Source organism: Triticum aestivum, chromosome 1D (genome assembly GCF_018294505.1).
Source record: "Triticum aestivum cultivar Chinese Spring chromosome 1D, IWGSC CS RefSeq v2.1, whole genome shotgun sequence".
Lineage (NCBI taxonomy): Eukaryota > Viridiplantae > Streptophyta > Magnoliopsida > Poales > Poaceae > Triticum > Triticum aestivum.
In genome coordinates, this window is record NC_057796.1 from 304253662 (window position 1) to 304267210 (window position 13549).

Here is a 13549-nt window from a genome sequence, read left to right on the forward strand (position 1 = left end):
CTAGTGGGTCTCAAGTGTTGAACCCACGACAAACTACCGACTTTGGGTTTAGGTGACACGTGATCTTAGAAAGTTCCATCGACTAGGGTTTGCATGTGTTGCATATAGCCACCTTCACTTAGCTCGGTTGTGCGATCGGGCCTAGAAGTCTGCTTCAGCGACCTTTTAGAGGTGGTACATTTGTGCTGCTTTAGCGAACTTTTCTGAGGGATCAAACTCCTGAGTTAACTGAGGGAGATCGGTGACGAGGAGGAGAGGACTCCAAAGTCATGCTACTTTGACTATTCTTACGCTGCGAGGACTGCACGTCTAGTGGCAATCCCGTGATCTATCTCCTAAGCATGCTCATCGGTTAATCTATGTGGTAGGAAACTTTTAATACACTCCGTGTAGCCTGATATCTACTACATAAATTGTTCTTGTAGATTCGTGTTGGGCCTCCAAGCGCAGAGTTTTATAGGACAGTAACAAATTTCCCTCAAGTGGATGACCTAAGATTTATCAATCTGTGGGAGGCGTAGGATGAAGATGGTCTCTCTCAAACAACCCTGCAATCAAATAATAAAAAATCTCTTGTGTCCCCAACACACCAAATACAATAGTAAATTGTATACGTGCACTAGTTCGGCGAATAGATGGTGTACAAGTGTAATAATGATAGTAGATATTGATTTTTGTAATGGTAACAATAAAAAACAGCAACGTAGCAAGCAACAAAAGTGAGCACAAACGATATTGCAATGCTTGAAAACAAGGCCTAGGGTTCAAACTTTCACTAGTGCAATCTCTCAACAATGCTAATATAATTGGATCACATAACCAACCCTCAACGTGCAACGAAGAATCACTCAAAAGTTCTTATCTGACGAAGAACATAAGAAGAAATTGTTTGCAAGGTACGAAACCACTTCAAAGTTATTCTTTCTGATCGATCTATCCAAGAGTTCGTACTAAAATAACACCAAGTTATCCTTTCCGATCGATCTATCCAAGAGTTCGTACTAAAATAACACCATATGATACGCATCAACCAACTCTAATGTCACCTATACTCCAATGTCACCACAAGTATCCATGAGTTAATTATACAATACGCATCAAACAATCTTAGATTCATAATACTCAATCCAACACAAAGAATCTCAAAGAGTGCCCCAAGATTTCTACCAGAGAAAGTAGGACGAAAACGTGCATCAACCCCTATGTATAGATTACCCCAATGTCACCTCGGGAATCCGCGAGTTGAGTGCCAAAACATATATCAAGTGAATCGATATGATACCCCATTGTCACCACGGGTATTCATAGCAAGACATAGATCAAGTGCTCTCAAATCCATAAAAGTATTCAATCCGATAAAACGAAATCTCAAAGGGAAACTCAATTCATCACTGAAGGAAATATGCCCTAGAGGTAATAATAAAGTTGTTATTTTATGGCACCTTAGTACTATTTGGGTGTTAATCACATGGCGATGTGAACTAGATTACTGACTCTAGTAAACCCTTTGGGTGTTGGTCACATGGTGATGTGAACTATGGGTGTTAATCACATGGTGATGTGAACTATTCATGTTAATCACATGGCGATGTGAACTAGATTATTGACTCTAGTACAAGTGGGAGACTGAAGGAAACATGCCCTAGAGGCAATAATAAAGTTGTTATTTTATATTTCCTTATATCATGATAAATGTTTATTATTCATGCTAGAATTGTATTAACCGGAAACTTGATGCATGTGTGGATACATAGACAAAACACAGTGTCCCTAGTAAGCCTCTACTAGACTAGCTCGTTAATCAAAGATGGTTAAGTTTCCTAACCATAGACATGTGTTGTCATTTGATGAACGGGATCACATCATTAGGAGAATGATGTGATGGACAAGACCCATCTGTTAGCTTAGCATATTGATCGTTCAGTTTTATCGTTATTGCTTTCTTCATGTCAAATACATATTCCTTCGACTATGAGATTATGCAACTCCCGGATACCGGAGGAATGCCTTGTGTGCTATCAAACGTCACAACGTAACTGGGTGATTATAAAGATGCTCTACAGGTATCTCTGAAGGTGTTTGTTGGGTTGGCATAGATCGAGATTAGGATTTGTCACTCCGGGTATCGGAGAGGTATCTCTGGCCCTCTCGGTAATGCACATCATAATAAGCCTTGCAAGCAATGTGACTAATGAGTTAGTTACAGGATGATGTATTACGGAACAAGTAAAGAGACTTGTCGGTAACGAGATTGAACTAGGTATGAAGATACCGACGATCGAATCTTGGGCAAGTAACATACCGATGACGAAGGGAATAACGAATGTTGTCAGTACGGTACGACCGATGAAGATCTTCGTAGAATATGTAGGAACCAATATGGCATCCAGGTTCCGCTGTTGGTTATTGACCGGAGAGGTGTCTCGGTCATGTCTACATAGTTCTCAAACCCGTAGGGTCCGCACGCTTAACGTTCGATGACGATTTTGTATTATATGAGTTATGTGATTTGGTGACTGAATGTTATTCGGAGTCCCGGATGAGATCACGGACATGACGAGGATTCTCGAAATGGTAGAGAGGTAAAGATTGATATATAGGACGATGGTATTCGGACACCGGAAGTGTTTCGGGATGCACCGGGTACTTATCGGGTCACCGGAAGGGATTCCGGGCACCCCCGGCAAAAGATATGGGCCTTATGGGCCAAGAGGGGAAACACACCATCCACAAAGGGGCTGGTGCCCCCCCATATGGGCTGGCCAAATTGGAGAAGGAAAAGGGAAGGAGGAAAGGAAAAAGGGAATAGGATTCCCCCTTCCCCCTCTTCCCTTCATACTTCGAATAGGAATAGGAAAGGGGGGAGGCCGAATTGGGAGGCGCCCAAGTAGGATTCCTCCTACTTGGGGCACCCCCTTGGCTTCCTCTCCTCCCCTCCAGCCTATATATATGAGGGGGGCACCACTAGAACACACATCAACCATTGTTAGCCGTGTGCGGCGCCCCCTCCATAGTTTACGCCTCCGGTCATATTCACGTAGTGCTTAGGCGAAGCCCTGCGCAGATCACTTCACCATCACCGTCACCACGCCGTCGTGCTGACGGAACTCTCCCTCGACACTTTGCTGGATCAAGAGTTTGAGGGATGTCATCAAGATGAACGTGTGCAAAACTCAGAGGTGTCGTACGTTCGGTGTTTGATCTGTCGGTACGAGAAGAAGTTCGACTACATCAACCGCATTGTCAAATGCTTCCGCTTTCGGTCTACGAGGGTACGTGGACACACTCTCCCCCTCTCGTTGCTATGCATCTCCTAGATAGATCTTGCGTGAGCGTAGGAATTTTTTTGAAATTGCATGCTATGTTTCCCAACAGTGGCATCCGAGCCAGGTCTATGCGTAGATGATATGCACGAGTAGAACACAAAGAGTTGTGGGCGGTGATCGTCATACTGCTTACCACCAATGTCTTATTTTTATTCGGCGGTATTGTTGGATGAAGCGGCCCAGACCAACCTTACATGACCACGTTCATGAGACCGGTTCCACCGGCAGATATGCATCTAGTTTTGCATAAAGGTGGCTGGCGGGTGTCTGTATCTCCAACTTTAGTTGAATTGAGTTTGACTACGGCCGGTCCTTGTTGAAGGTTAAAACGGCAAACTTGACGAAACACCGTTGTAGTTTTGATGCGTAGGTAAGAACGGTTCTTGCTAGAAGCTCGTAGCAGCCACGTAAAACTTGCAACAACAAAGTAGAGGGCGTCTAACTTGTTTTTGCAGGGCATGTTGTGATGTGATATGGTCAAGACATGATGTGATACGTTGTTGTATGAGATGATCATGTTTTGTAAAATTTATCGGCAATGGCAGGAGCATATGGTTGTCGCTTTATTGTATGAAATGCAAACGCCATGTAATTGCTTTACTTCATCACTATGCGTTAGTGATAGTTGTAGAAGCAATAGTTAGCGAGACGACCACGATGCTACGATGGAGATCAAGGTGTCAAGCCGGTGACGATGGAGATCATGACGGTGCTTTGGAGATGGAGATCAAAAGCACAAGCTGATGATGGCCATATCATGTCACATATTTTGATTGCATGTGATGTTTATCTTTTATATGCATCTTATTTTGCTTTGTACGACGGTAGCATTATAAGATGATCCCTTAACTAAATTTCAAGGTATAAGTGTTCTCCCTGAGTATGCACCGTTGAGAAAGTTCTTCGTGCTGAGACACCACGTGATGATCGGGTGTGATAGGCTCTACGTTCACATATAACGGGTGCAAGACAGTTTTGCACATGCGGAATACTCGGGTTAAACTTGACGAGCCTAGCATGTACAGACATGGCCTCAGAACACTGGAGACCGAAAGGTCGAACGTGAATCATATAGTAGATATGATCAACATAGAGATGTTCACCATTGTTGACTACTCCATCTCACGTGATGATCGAACATGGTTTAGTTGATTTGGATCACGTATCATTTAGATGACTTTAGGGATGTCTATCTAAGTGGGAGTTCTTAAGTAATTTGATTAATTGAACTTAATTTATCATGAACTTAGTCATGATAGTATTTGCAAATTATGTTGTAGATCAATAGCTCGTGTTGTAGCTCCCCTATGTTTTTGATACGTTCCTAGAGAAAAATAAGTTGAAAGATGGTAGTAGAAATGATGCGGACTGGGTCCGTGATCTGAGGATTATCCTCATTGTTGCACAGAAAAATTATGTCCTTGATGCACCGCTAGGTGACAGACCGATTGCAGGAGCAGATGGAGACATTATGAACGTTTGACAAGCTCGATATGATGACTACTTGATAGTTTAGTGCGACATGCTTTACGGCTCAGAACCGGGTCTTCAAAAACATTTTGAACGCCATGGAGCAAATGAGATGTTCCAAGAGCTGAAATTGGTATTTTAGACTCATGCCCGTGTCGAGAGGTATGATACCTCTGACAAGTACTTTGCCTACAAGATGGAGGAGAATAGCTCAGCTAGTGAGCATGTGCTCAGAATGTCTGGGCACTACAATCGCTTGAATCAAGTGGGAGTTAATCTTCCACATAAGATAGTGATTGACAAAGTTCTCTAGTCACCATCACCAAGTTACTAGAACTTTGTGATGAACTATAATGTGCAAGGGATAACGGAAAATATTCCCGAGCTCTTCGCGATGCTGAAATCGGCGAAGGTAGAAATCAAGAAAGAGCATCAAGTGTTGATGGTTAACAAGACCACTAGTTTCAAGAAAAAGGGAAAGAAAGGGAACTTAAAGAAGAATGACAAACAAGTTGCCACTCCCGTGAAGAAACCCAAAGCCAGACCTAAGCCTAAAACTGGGTGCTTCTACTGCAAAGGAAATGGTCACTGGAAGCAGAACTACCCCAAATACTTGGCGGATAAGAAGGATGGCAAAGTGAACAAAGGTATACTTGATATACATGTTATTGATGTGTACTTTACTAGTGTTCACAGTAACCCCAGGGTATTTGATACCGGTTCAGTTGCTAAGATTAGTAACTCGAAACAGGAGTTGCAAAATGAACAGAGACTAGTTAAGGGCAAGGTGACGATGTGTGTTGGAAGTGATTCCAAGGTTGATAAGATCACCATCACACACTCCCTCTACCTTCGGGATTAGTGTTGGACCTAAATAAATGTTATTTGGTGTTTGCGTTGAGCATGAATATGATTGGATCATGTTTATTGCGATACGGCATTCATTTAAGTTAGAGAATAATTGTTGTTCTGCTTACATGAATAAAACCTTCTATGGTCATACACCCAATGTAAATGGTTTATTGAATCTCGATCGTAGTGATACACATATTCATAATATTGATGCCAAAAGATGCAAAGTTGATAATGATAGTGCAACATATTTGTGGCACTGCCGTTTAGGTCATATTGGTATAAAGCGCATGAAGAAACTCCATGCAGATGGACTTTTGGAATCACTTGATTATGAATCATTTGATACTTGCGAACCATGCCTCATGGGCAAGATGACTAAAACTCCGTTCTCCAGAACAATGGAGCGAGCTAATCACTTATTGGAAATAATACATACCGATGTATGCGGTCCAATGAGTGTTGAAGCTCACGGCGGGTATCGTTATTTTCTGACCTTCACAGATGATTTGAGCAGATATGGGTATATCTACTTGATGAAACACAAGTCTGAAACATTTGAAAAGTTCAAAGAATTTTAGAGTGAAGTGGAGAATCATTGTAAGAAGAAAATAAAGTTTCTACGATCTGATCGCGGAGGTGAATATTTGAGTTACGAGTTTGGCCTTCATTTAAAACAATGTGGAATAGTTTCACAACTCACGCCACCTGGAACACCACAGCGTAATGGTGTTAACCGTACTTTATTAGATATGGTGCGATCTATGATGTCTCTTACCGATTTACCACTATCATTTTGGGGTTATGCATTAGAGACAGCTGCATTCACGATATGTAGGGCACCATCTAAATCCGTTGAGACGCCGCCGTATGAACTGTGGTTTGACAAGAAACCTAAGCTGTCGTTTCTTAAAGTTTGGGGTTGCGATGCTTATGTGAAAAAGCTTCAGCCTGATAAGCTCGAACCCAAATCGGAGAAGTGCGCCTTCATAGGATACCCAAAAGAAACTGTTGGGTACACCTTCTACCACAGATCCGAAGGCAAGATCTTTGTTGCTAAGAATGGATCCTTTCTAGAGAAGGAGTTTCTCTCGAAAGAAGTGAGTGGCTGGAAATTAGAACTTGATGAGGTAATCGTACCTTGTCTCGAATTGGAAAGTAGCTCAACACAGAAAACAGTTCCCGTGATGCCTACACCAACTAGAGAGGAAGCTATTGATAATGATCATGAGACTTCAGATCAAGTTACTACTGGACCTTGTAGGTCAACCAGAGCACGTACCGCACCAGAGTGGTATGGTAATCCTGTTCTGGAAGTCATGTTACTAGACCATGACGAACCTTCAAACTATGAGGAAGCAATGATGAGCCCAGATTCCGACAGATGGCTTGAGGCCATGAAATCTGAGATAGGATCCATGTATGAGAACAAAGTGTGGACTTTGGTGGACTTGCCCGATGATCGGCAAGCCATTGAGAATAAATGGATCTTCAAGAGGAAGACGGATGCTGATGGTAGTGTTACTATCTACAAAGCTCGACTTGTCGCGAAAGGTTTTCGACAAGTTCAAGGTGTTGACTACGATGAGATTTTCTCACTCGTAGCGATGCTTAAGTCTGTCCGAATCATGTTAGCAATTGCCGCATTTTATGAAATCTGGCAAATGGATAACAAAACTGCATTCCTTCATGGATTTATTAAAGAAGAGTTGTATATGATGCAACCAGTAGGTTTTGTCAATCTGAAATGTGCTAACAAAATGTGCAAGCTCCAGCGATCCATCTATGGATTGGTGCAAGCATCTCGGAGTTGGAATATACGCTTTGATGAGTTGATCAAAGCATATAGTTTTATACCGACTTACGGTGAAGCCTGTATTTACAAGAAAGTGAGTGGGAGCACTACAGCCTTTCTGATAAGTATATGTGAATGACATATTGTTGATCGGAAATGATGTAGAATTTTCTAGAAAGCATAAAGGAGTGTTTGAAAGGAGTTTTTCAAAGAAAGACCTCGGTGAAGCTGCTTACATATTGGGCATCAAGATCTATAGAGATAGATCAAGACGCTTGATAAGACTTTCGATGAGTACATACCTTGATAAGATTTTGAAGAAGTTCAAAATGGATCAGTCAAAGACGGAGTTCTTGCTTGAGTTGTAAGGTATGAAGTTGAGTAAGACTCAAAACCCGACTACGGCAGAAGATAGAAAGAGAATGAAAGTCATTCCCTATGCCTCAGCCATAGGTTCTATAAAGTATGCCATGTTGTATACCAGACCTATTGTGTACCTTGCCATGAGTTTGGCAAGGGGATACAATAGTGATCCAGGAGTAGATCACTGAACAGCGGTCAAAATTATCCTTAAGTACCTAAAGAGGACTAAGGAAATGTTTCTCGGTTATGGAAGTGACAAAGAGTTCGTCTTAAAGGGTTACGTCGATGCAAGCTATGACACTGATCCATATGACTCTGAGTCTCAATCTGGATACATATTGAAAGTGGGAGCAATTAGCTAGAGTAGCTCCATGCAGAGCATTGTAGACATAGAAATTTACAAAATACATATGGATCTGAATGTGGCAGACCCGTTGACTAAACTTCTCTCACAAGCAAAACATGATCACACCTTAGTACTATTTGGGTGTTAATCACATGGCGATGTGAACTAGATTACTGACTCTAGTAAACCCTTTGGGTGTTGGTCACATGGTGATGTGAACTATGGGTGTTAATCACATGGTGATGTGAACTATTCGTGTTAATCACATGGCGATGTGAACTAGATTATTGACTCTAGTGCAAGTGGGAGACTGAAGGAAACATGCCCTGGAGGCAATAATAAAGTTGTTATTTTATATTTCCTTATATCATGATAAATGTTTATTATTCATGCTAGAATTGATTAACCGGAAACTTTATGCATGTGTGGATACATAGACAAAACAGTGTCCCTAGTAAGCCTCTACTAGACTAGCTCGTTAATCAAAGATGGTTAAGTTTCCTAACCATAGACATGTGTTGTCATTTGATGAACGGGATCACATCATTAGGAGAATGATGTGATGGACAAGACCCATCCGTTAGCTTAGCATATTGATCGTTCAGTTTTATTGCTATTGCTTTCTTCATGTCAAATACATATTCCTTCGACTATGAGATTATGCAACTCCCGGATACCGGAGGAATGCCTTGTGTGCTATCAAACGTCACAACGTAACTGGGTGATTATAAAGATGCTCTACAGGTATCTCTGAAGGTGTTTGTTAGGTTGGCATAGATCGAGATTAGGATTTGTCACTCGGAGTATCGGAGAGGTATCTCTGGGCCCTCTCGGTAATGCACATCATAATAAGCCTTGCAAGCAATGTGACTAATGATTTAGTTACGGTATGATGTATTATGGAACAAAGAGACTTGCCGGTAACGAGATTGAACTAGGTATGAAGACACTGACGATCGAATCTCGGGCAAGTGACATACCGATGACGAAGGGAATAACGAATGTTGTCAATACGGTACGACCGATGAAGATCTGCGTAGAATATGTAGGAACCAATATAAGCATCTAGGTTCCGATGTTGGTTATTGACCGGAGAGGTGTCTCGGTCATGTCTACATAGTTCTCGAACCCGTTGGGTCCGCACGCTTAACGTTCGATGACGATTTTGTATTATATGAGTTATGTGATTTGGTGAGCGAATGTTATTCGGAGTCCCAGATGAGATGACGGACATGACGAGGATTCTCGAAATGGTCGAGAGGTAAAGATTGATATATAGGACGATGGTATTTGGACACCGGAAGTGTTTCGGGATGCACCAGGTACTTATCGGGTCACCGGAAGGGGTTCCGGGCACCCCCTGGCAAGAGATATGGGCCTTATGGGCCAAGAGGGGAAACACACCAGCCACAAAGGGGCTTGTGCACCCCCGATATGGGCTGGCCAAATTGGAGAAGGAAAAGGGAAGGAGGAAAGGAAAAAGAGAATAGGATTCCCCCTTCCCCCTCTTCCCTTCCTACTCCGAATAGGGATAGGAAAGGGGGGAGGCCGAATTGGGAGGCGCCCAAGTAGGATTCCTCCTACTTGGGGCGCCCCCTTGGCTGCCTCTCCTCCCATCCAACCTATATATATGAGGGGGTACCGCTAGAACACACATCAACCATTGTTAGCCGTGTGTGGCGCCCCCTCCACAGTTTACGCCTCCGGTCATATTCATGTAGTGCTTAGGCGAGGCCCTGCGTGGATCACTTCACCATCACCATCACCATGCCGTTGTGCTAACGGAACTCTCCCTCGACACTTTGCTGGATCAAGAGTTCGAGGGACGTCATCGAGCTGAACATGTGCAGAACTCGGAGGTGCCGTACATTCGGTGCTTGATCGGTCGGAACGAGAAGAAGTTCGACTACATCAACCGCGTTGTCAAGCTTCCACTTTCAGTCTACGAGGGTACGTGGACACACTCTCCCCCTCTCATTGCTATGCATTTCCTAGATATATTTTGCGTGAGTGTAGGAAGTTTTTTGAAATTACATGCTACGTTTCCCAACAATCACAACAAGATAGAGAGGGAGAAACACCATATGATCCAACTATATCAACAAAGCTTGCGATACATCAAGATCGTGCCAAATCAAGAACATGAGAGAGAGAGATATCAAACACATAGCTACTAGTCCAAACCCTCAGCCCCGAGGGTGGACTGCTCCCTCCTCATCATGGTGGCCATAAGGATGATGAAGATGGCCTCCGGTGATGATTTCCCCCTCTGGCAGGGTGCCGAAACGGGCTCCCGATTGGTTTTTCGTGGCTACAGAGGCTTGCGGTGGCGGAACTTCCTATCTTGGATTATTTCTGTTTTTTTGTATTTATAGGATTTTATGGAGTCAGTTTCATGCAAAGATGGGCCTCAGGGGGCCCACTACCCACCAAGGCGTGCCAGAGGGGTTGGCGCGCCTTGGTGCCTTGTGGGCAGCAGGGGAGGCCCCTCTAGTGGTTCTTTGCTCCGGTATTTTTCTTTTCTTCCAAAAAAATCATCAAAAAGTTTCATTGCATTTGGAGAAATTTTATTTCTGCACAAAAAACAACACCACGGTAGTTTTGCTGAAAACAGCGTCAATTCGGGTTAGTTCCATGTAGATCATACGAAAACCATATAAAATTGTTGTAAACATGGCATGAATACTTCATAAATTATAGATACGTCGGAGATGTATCAGCATCCCCAAGCTTAATTCCTACTCATCCTCGAGTAGGTAAATGATAAAAGAAATAATTTATGAAGTGTGAATGCTAGCATAGTGCATAAGTTTGATCAATGATAATAATCACTTTTACTAGCATCATAACAACAACTCTTTCTCATAAAACTCATCATGATAAAGTAGCAATTGAAAACGGAATTTTTGATGTGGAATGCTGCCTATCATATTCATCATATACTCTTTTCTTTTGTGATTCAAAGCAATAGTCTATAATTGACATGAGGACATCAATACTCAAGCATATCAACAAGCAACCATGTCTTTCAAAATATCAACACTAAAGAAAGCTATCCCTAGCCCATTATGCTCAATCATTGATCCATTCATGAAACACACTCGAATATTAACTATGCCCAATGCACAAGTATGACAATAGCGTTCCCTAGGGTGTGCTTTGTAAGAGAAGATGGAGACTCAATAAAAGTAAAAGGTTGCATAAAGTAAATAGATAGGCCCTTCGCAGAGGGAAGCAGATATTTGTAGAGGTGCTAGAGCTCAAAGCTTAAATTGAGAGATAAAATTGTTTTGAGAGGCATGCTTTTACTGTCAATGAAAACGACCGAGAATTCCCAATACTTTCCATGCTAGATACATCATAGGCGGTTCCCAAACATAAAATAAATTTTATTCCTTTTTTCCACCAATCTTTCACAATCCATGGCTAGCCGTATCCACGGGTGCCTTCCATACCAACACTTTCCAAGGAATTTATTATTGACAACATAAATAAAATTTCTTTTCATTTCGGGACTGGGCATCCCTATTATCTGCCACACTCTCGTATGATGACAAGTGAATAAACACTCATCTTGAGAATAACATATCTAGCATGGAAAATATTGGCCACCCCCTACCACTTCATGAGCTGTACGGGCACACAAAAAGGAAATTCATTTTGAAAATTAGAGTTGGCACATACAAATTTACTTGGAACGACATGGAAATACCGCATATAGGTAGGTATGGAGGACTCATTTGGCACAACTTGGTTTAAGGAGTTTGGATGCACAAGCAGTATTCCCGCTTAGTACAAATGGAGGCTACCAAATAGATTGAGAAGCAACCAACCAAGAAACGAAAACGATCATAAACGAGTATTAAACATAACTAACACCGAATAATGCACCACAAGTAGGATGTAACTTCATTGCATAATTATTGACTTTCGTGCTTGCATAGGGAATCACAAACCTTAACACCAATATTCCTACTAAAGCACAATTACTCACCAACATGACTCACATATTACAATCTCCATATCTCAAAACTATTACAAGGAATGTGGCACCCGACTCAGAGAAACCGAAACACCCCGTATTCCAGCCCAGAGATCAAGTCTTCTGGAATACGACACTACTTGGCATAGAACAAATCAACACTTTATTACAAATACTCAGAGATACCAGGGTTCCGATATAATAGGGAAATTACATCGGCACGACGACACTACACCTGCTCAGGTTGCCTTATGCTAGCAGCAGAACAACTTGACACGGCGGAATAACTTCTAGCAGCGGAACAACGACGACAACGATGGACTCCACTCCGTAGGGACTCTGGCCAGAACGCTTACCATAGCTCGTAAACTCAGGATCCTCGGCAATCAAGCAAACACGATATGACCTGCAAACTGGCATGACATGCCAAGTGAGTACTTTGAATGTACTTGCAAGCTCACAACAACCAAAGCAATCAAGCCAAACAATAACATGGCATTCACATGTTAAACAATGATGAGCATGATACAACTAGAACAACATGGCATGAACATGGTGATCGAGATACAGCTAGAACAATACCAGATGAACATGGCATGAACATATGAACATGAGGGTTCTAGCATGCAGCATGCTTAAAATATCATGATTCAACTTACTCAGTTCGGGGTTACCTCGTAACCACCATATGCATCAACTTACCACCATGGACATCACACGATCATCTCAGGTTCAACCAAGCTTGGTATAACAATACCGTAGTGATCATCACATGAACACAAGGAGCTTGAGCTTTACCTGGAATCATCACATGACACCATAAATATCAACCAACTTCGGTATCCATGATACCACTCTGATCCTCTCACAATCACATAAAGATCAACCAACTTCTTTCCTCAGCGAACCGGGTTGTCATTAATAAGGTTATTATTACTGTTGACCCATAGTGTGACCTACTACAAATTGGGCCCATATCCGCGGGCGCGGCTATCGATAGATTATACACTTTGCAGAAGTTAGTACACTGTACCCACACCACATAACCCATGGCCTTGTGCTCCCATTTGGGTGGACCAACGGCGTTCCGACAAAGCCGATCTATTGCATGACACTCTCCCGGCCACTTCGACAAACTCCCCTTTGGGCTAAGTCATGGGTGGCCTCGATGTCACCTCATGACATCCAATGGCCACCGTCGTGGCAAAACAAAAATGGTCCCAAACGGGGACAATGGTACCATACAACAACAACAATAACAACAACAACAACGGGCACACAAGGCTTATGGCCGCCTACCTGATCAGGGTAACGCGCGCACATAACCTTCCCTAGTTTGAGGCACCGGCGGGAGGCATGGCAATAGACTGCATTAGGGCCTTCCCATATAGGAAGTGTGGCTGCACTGGTCAGCT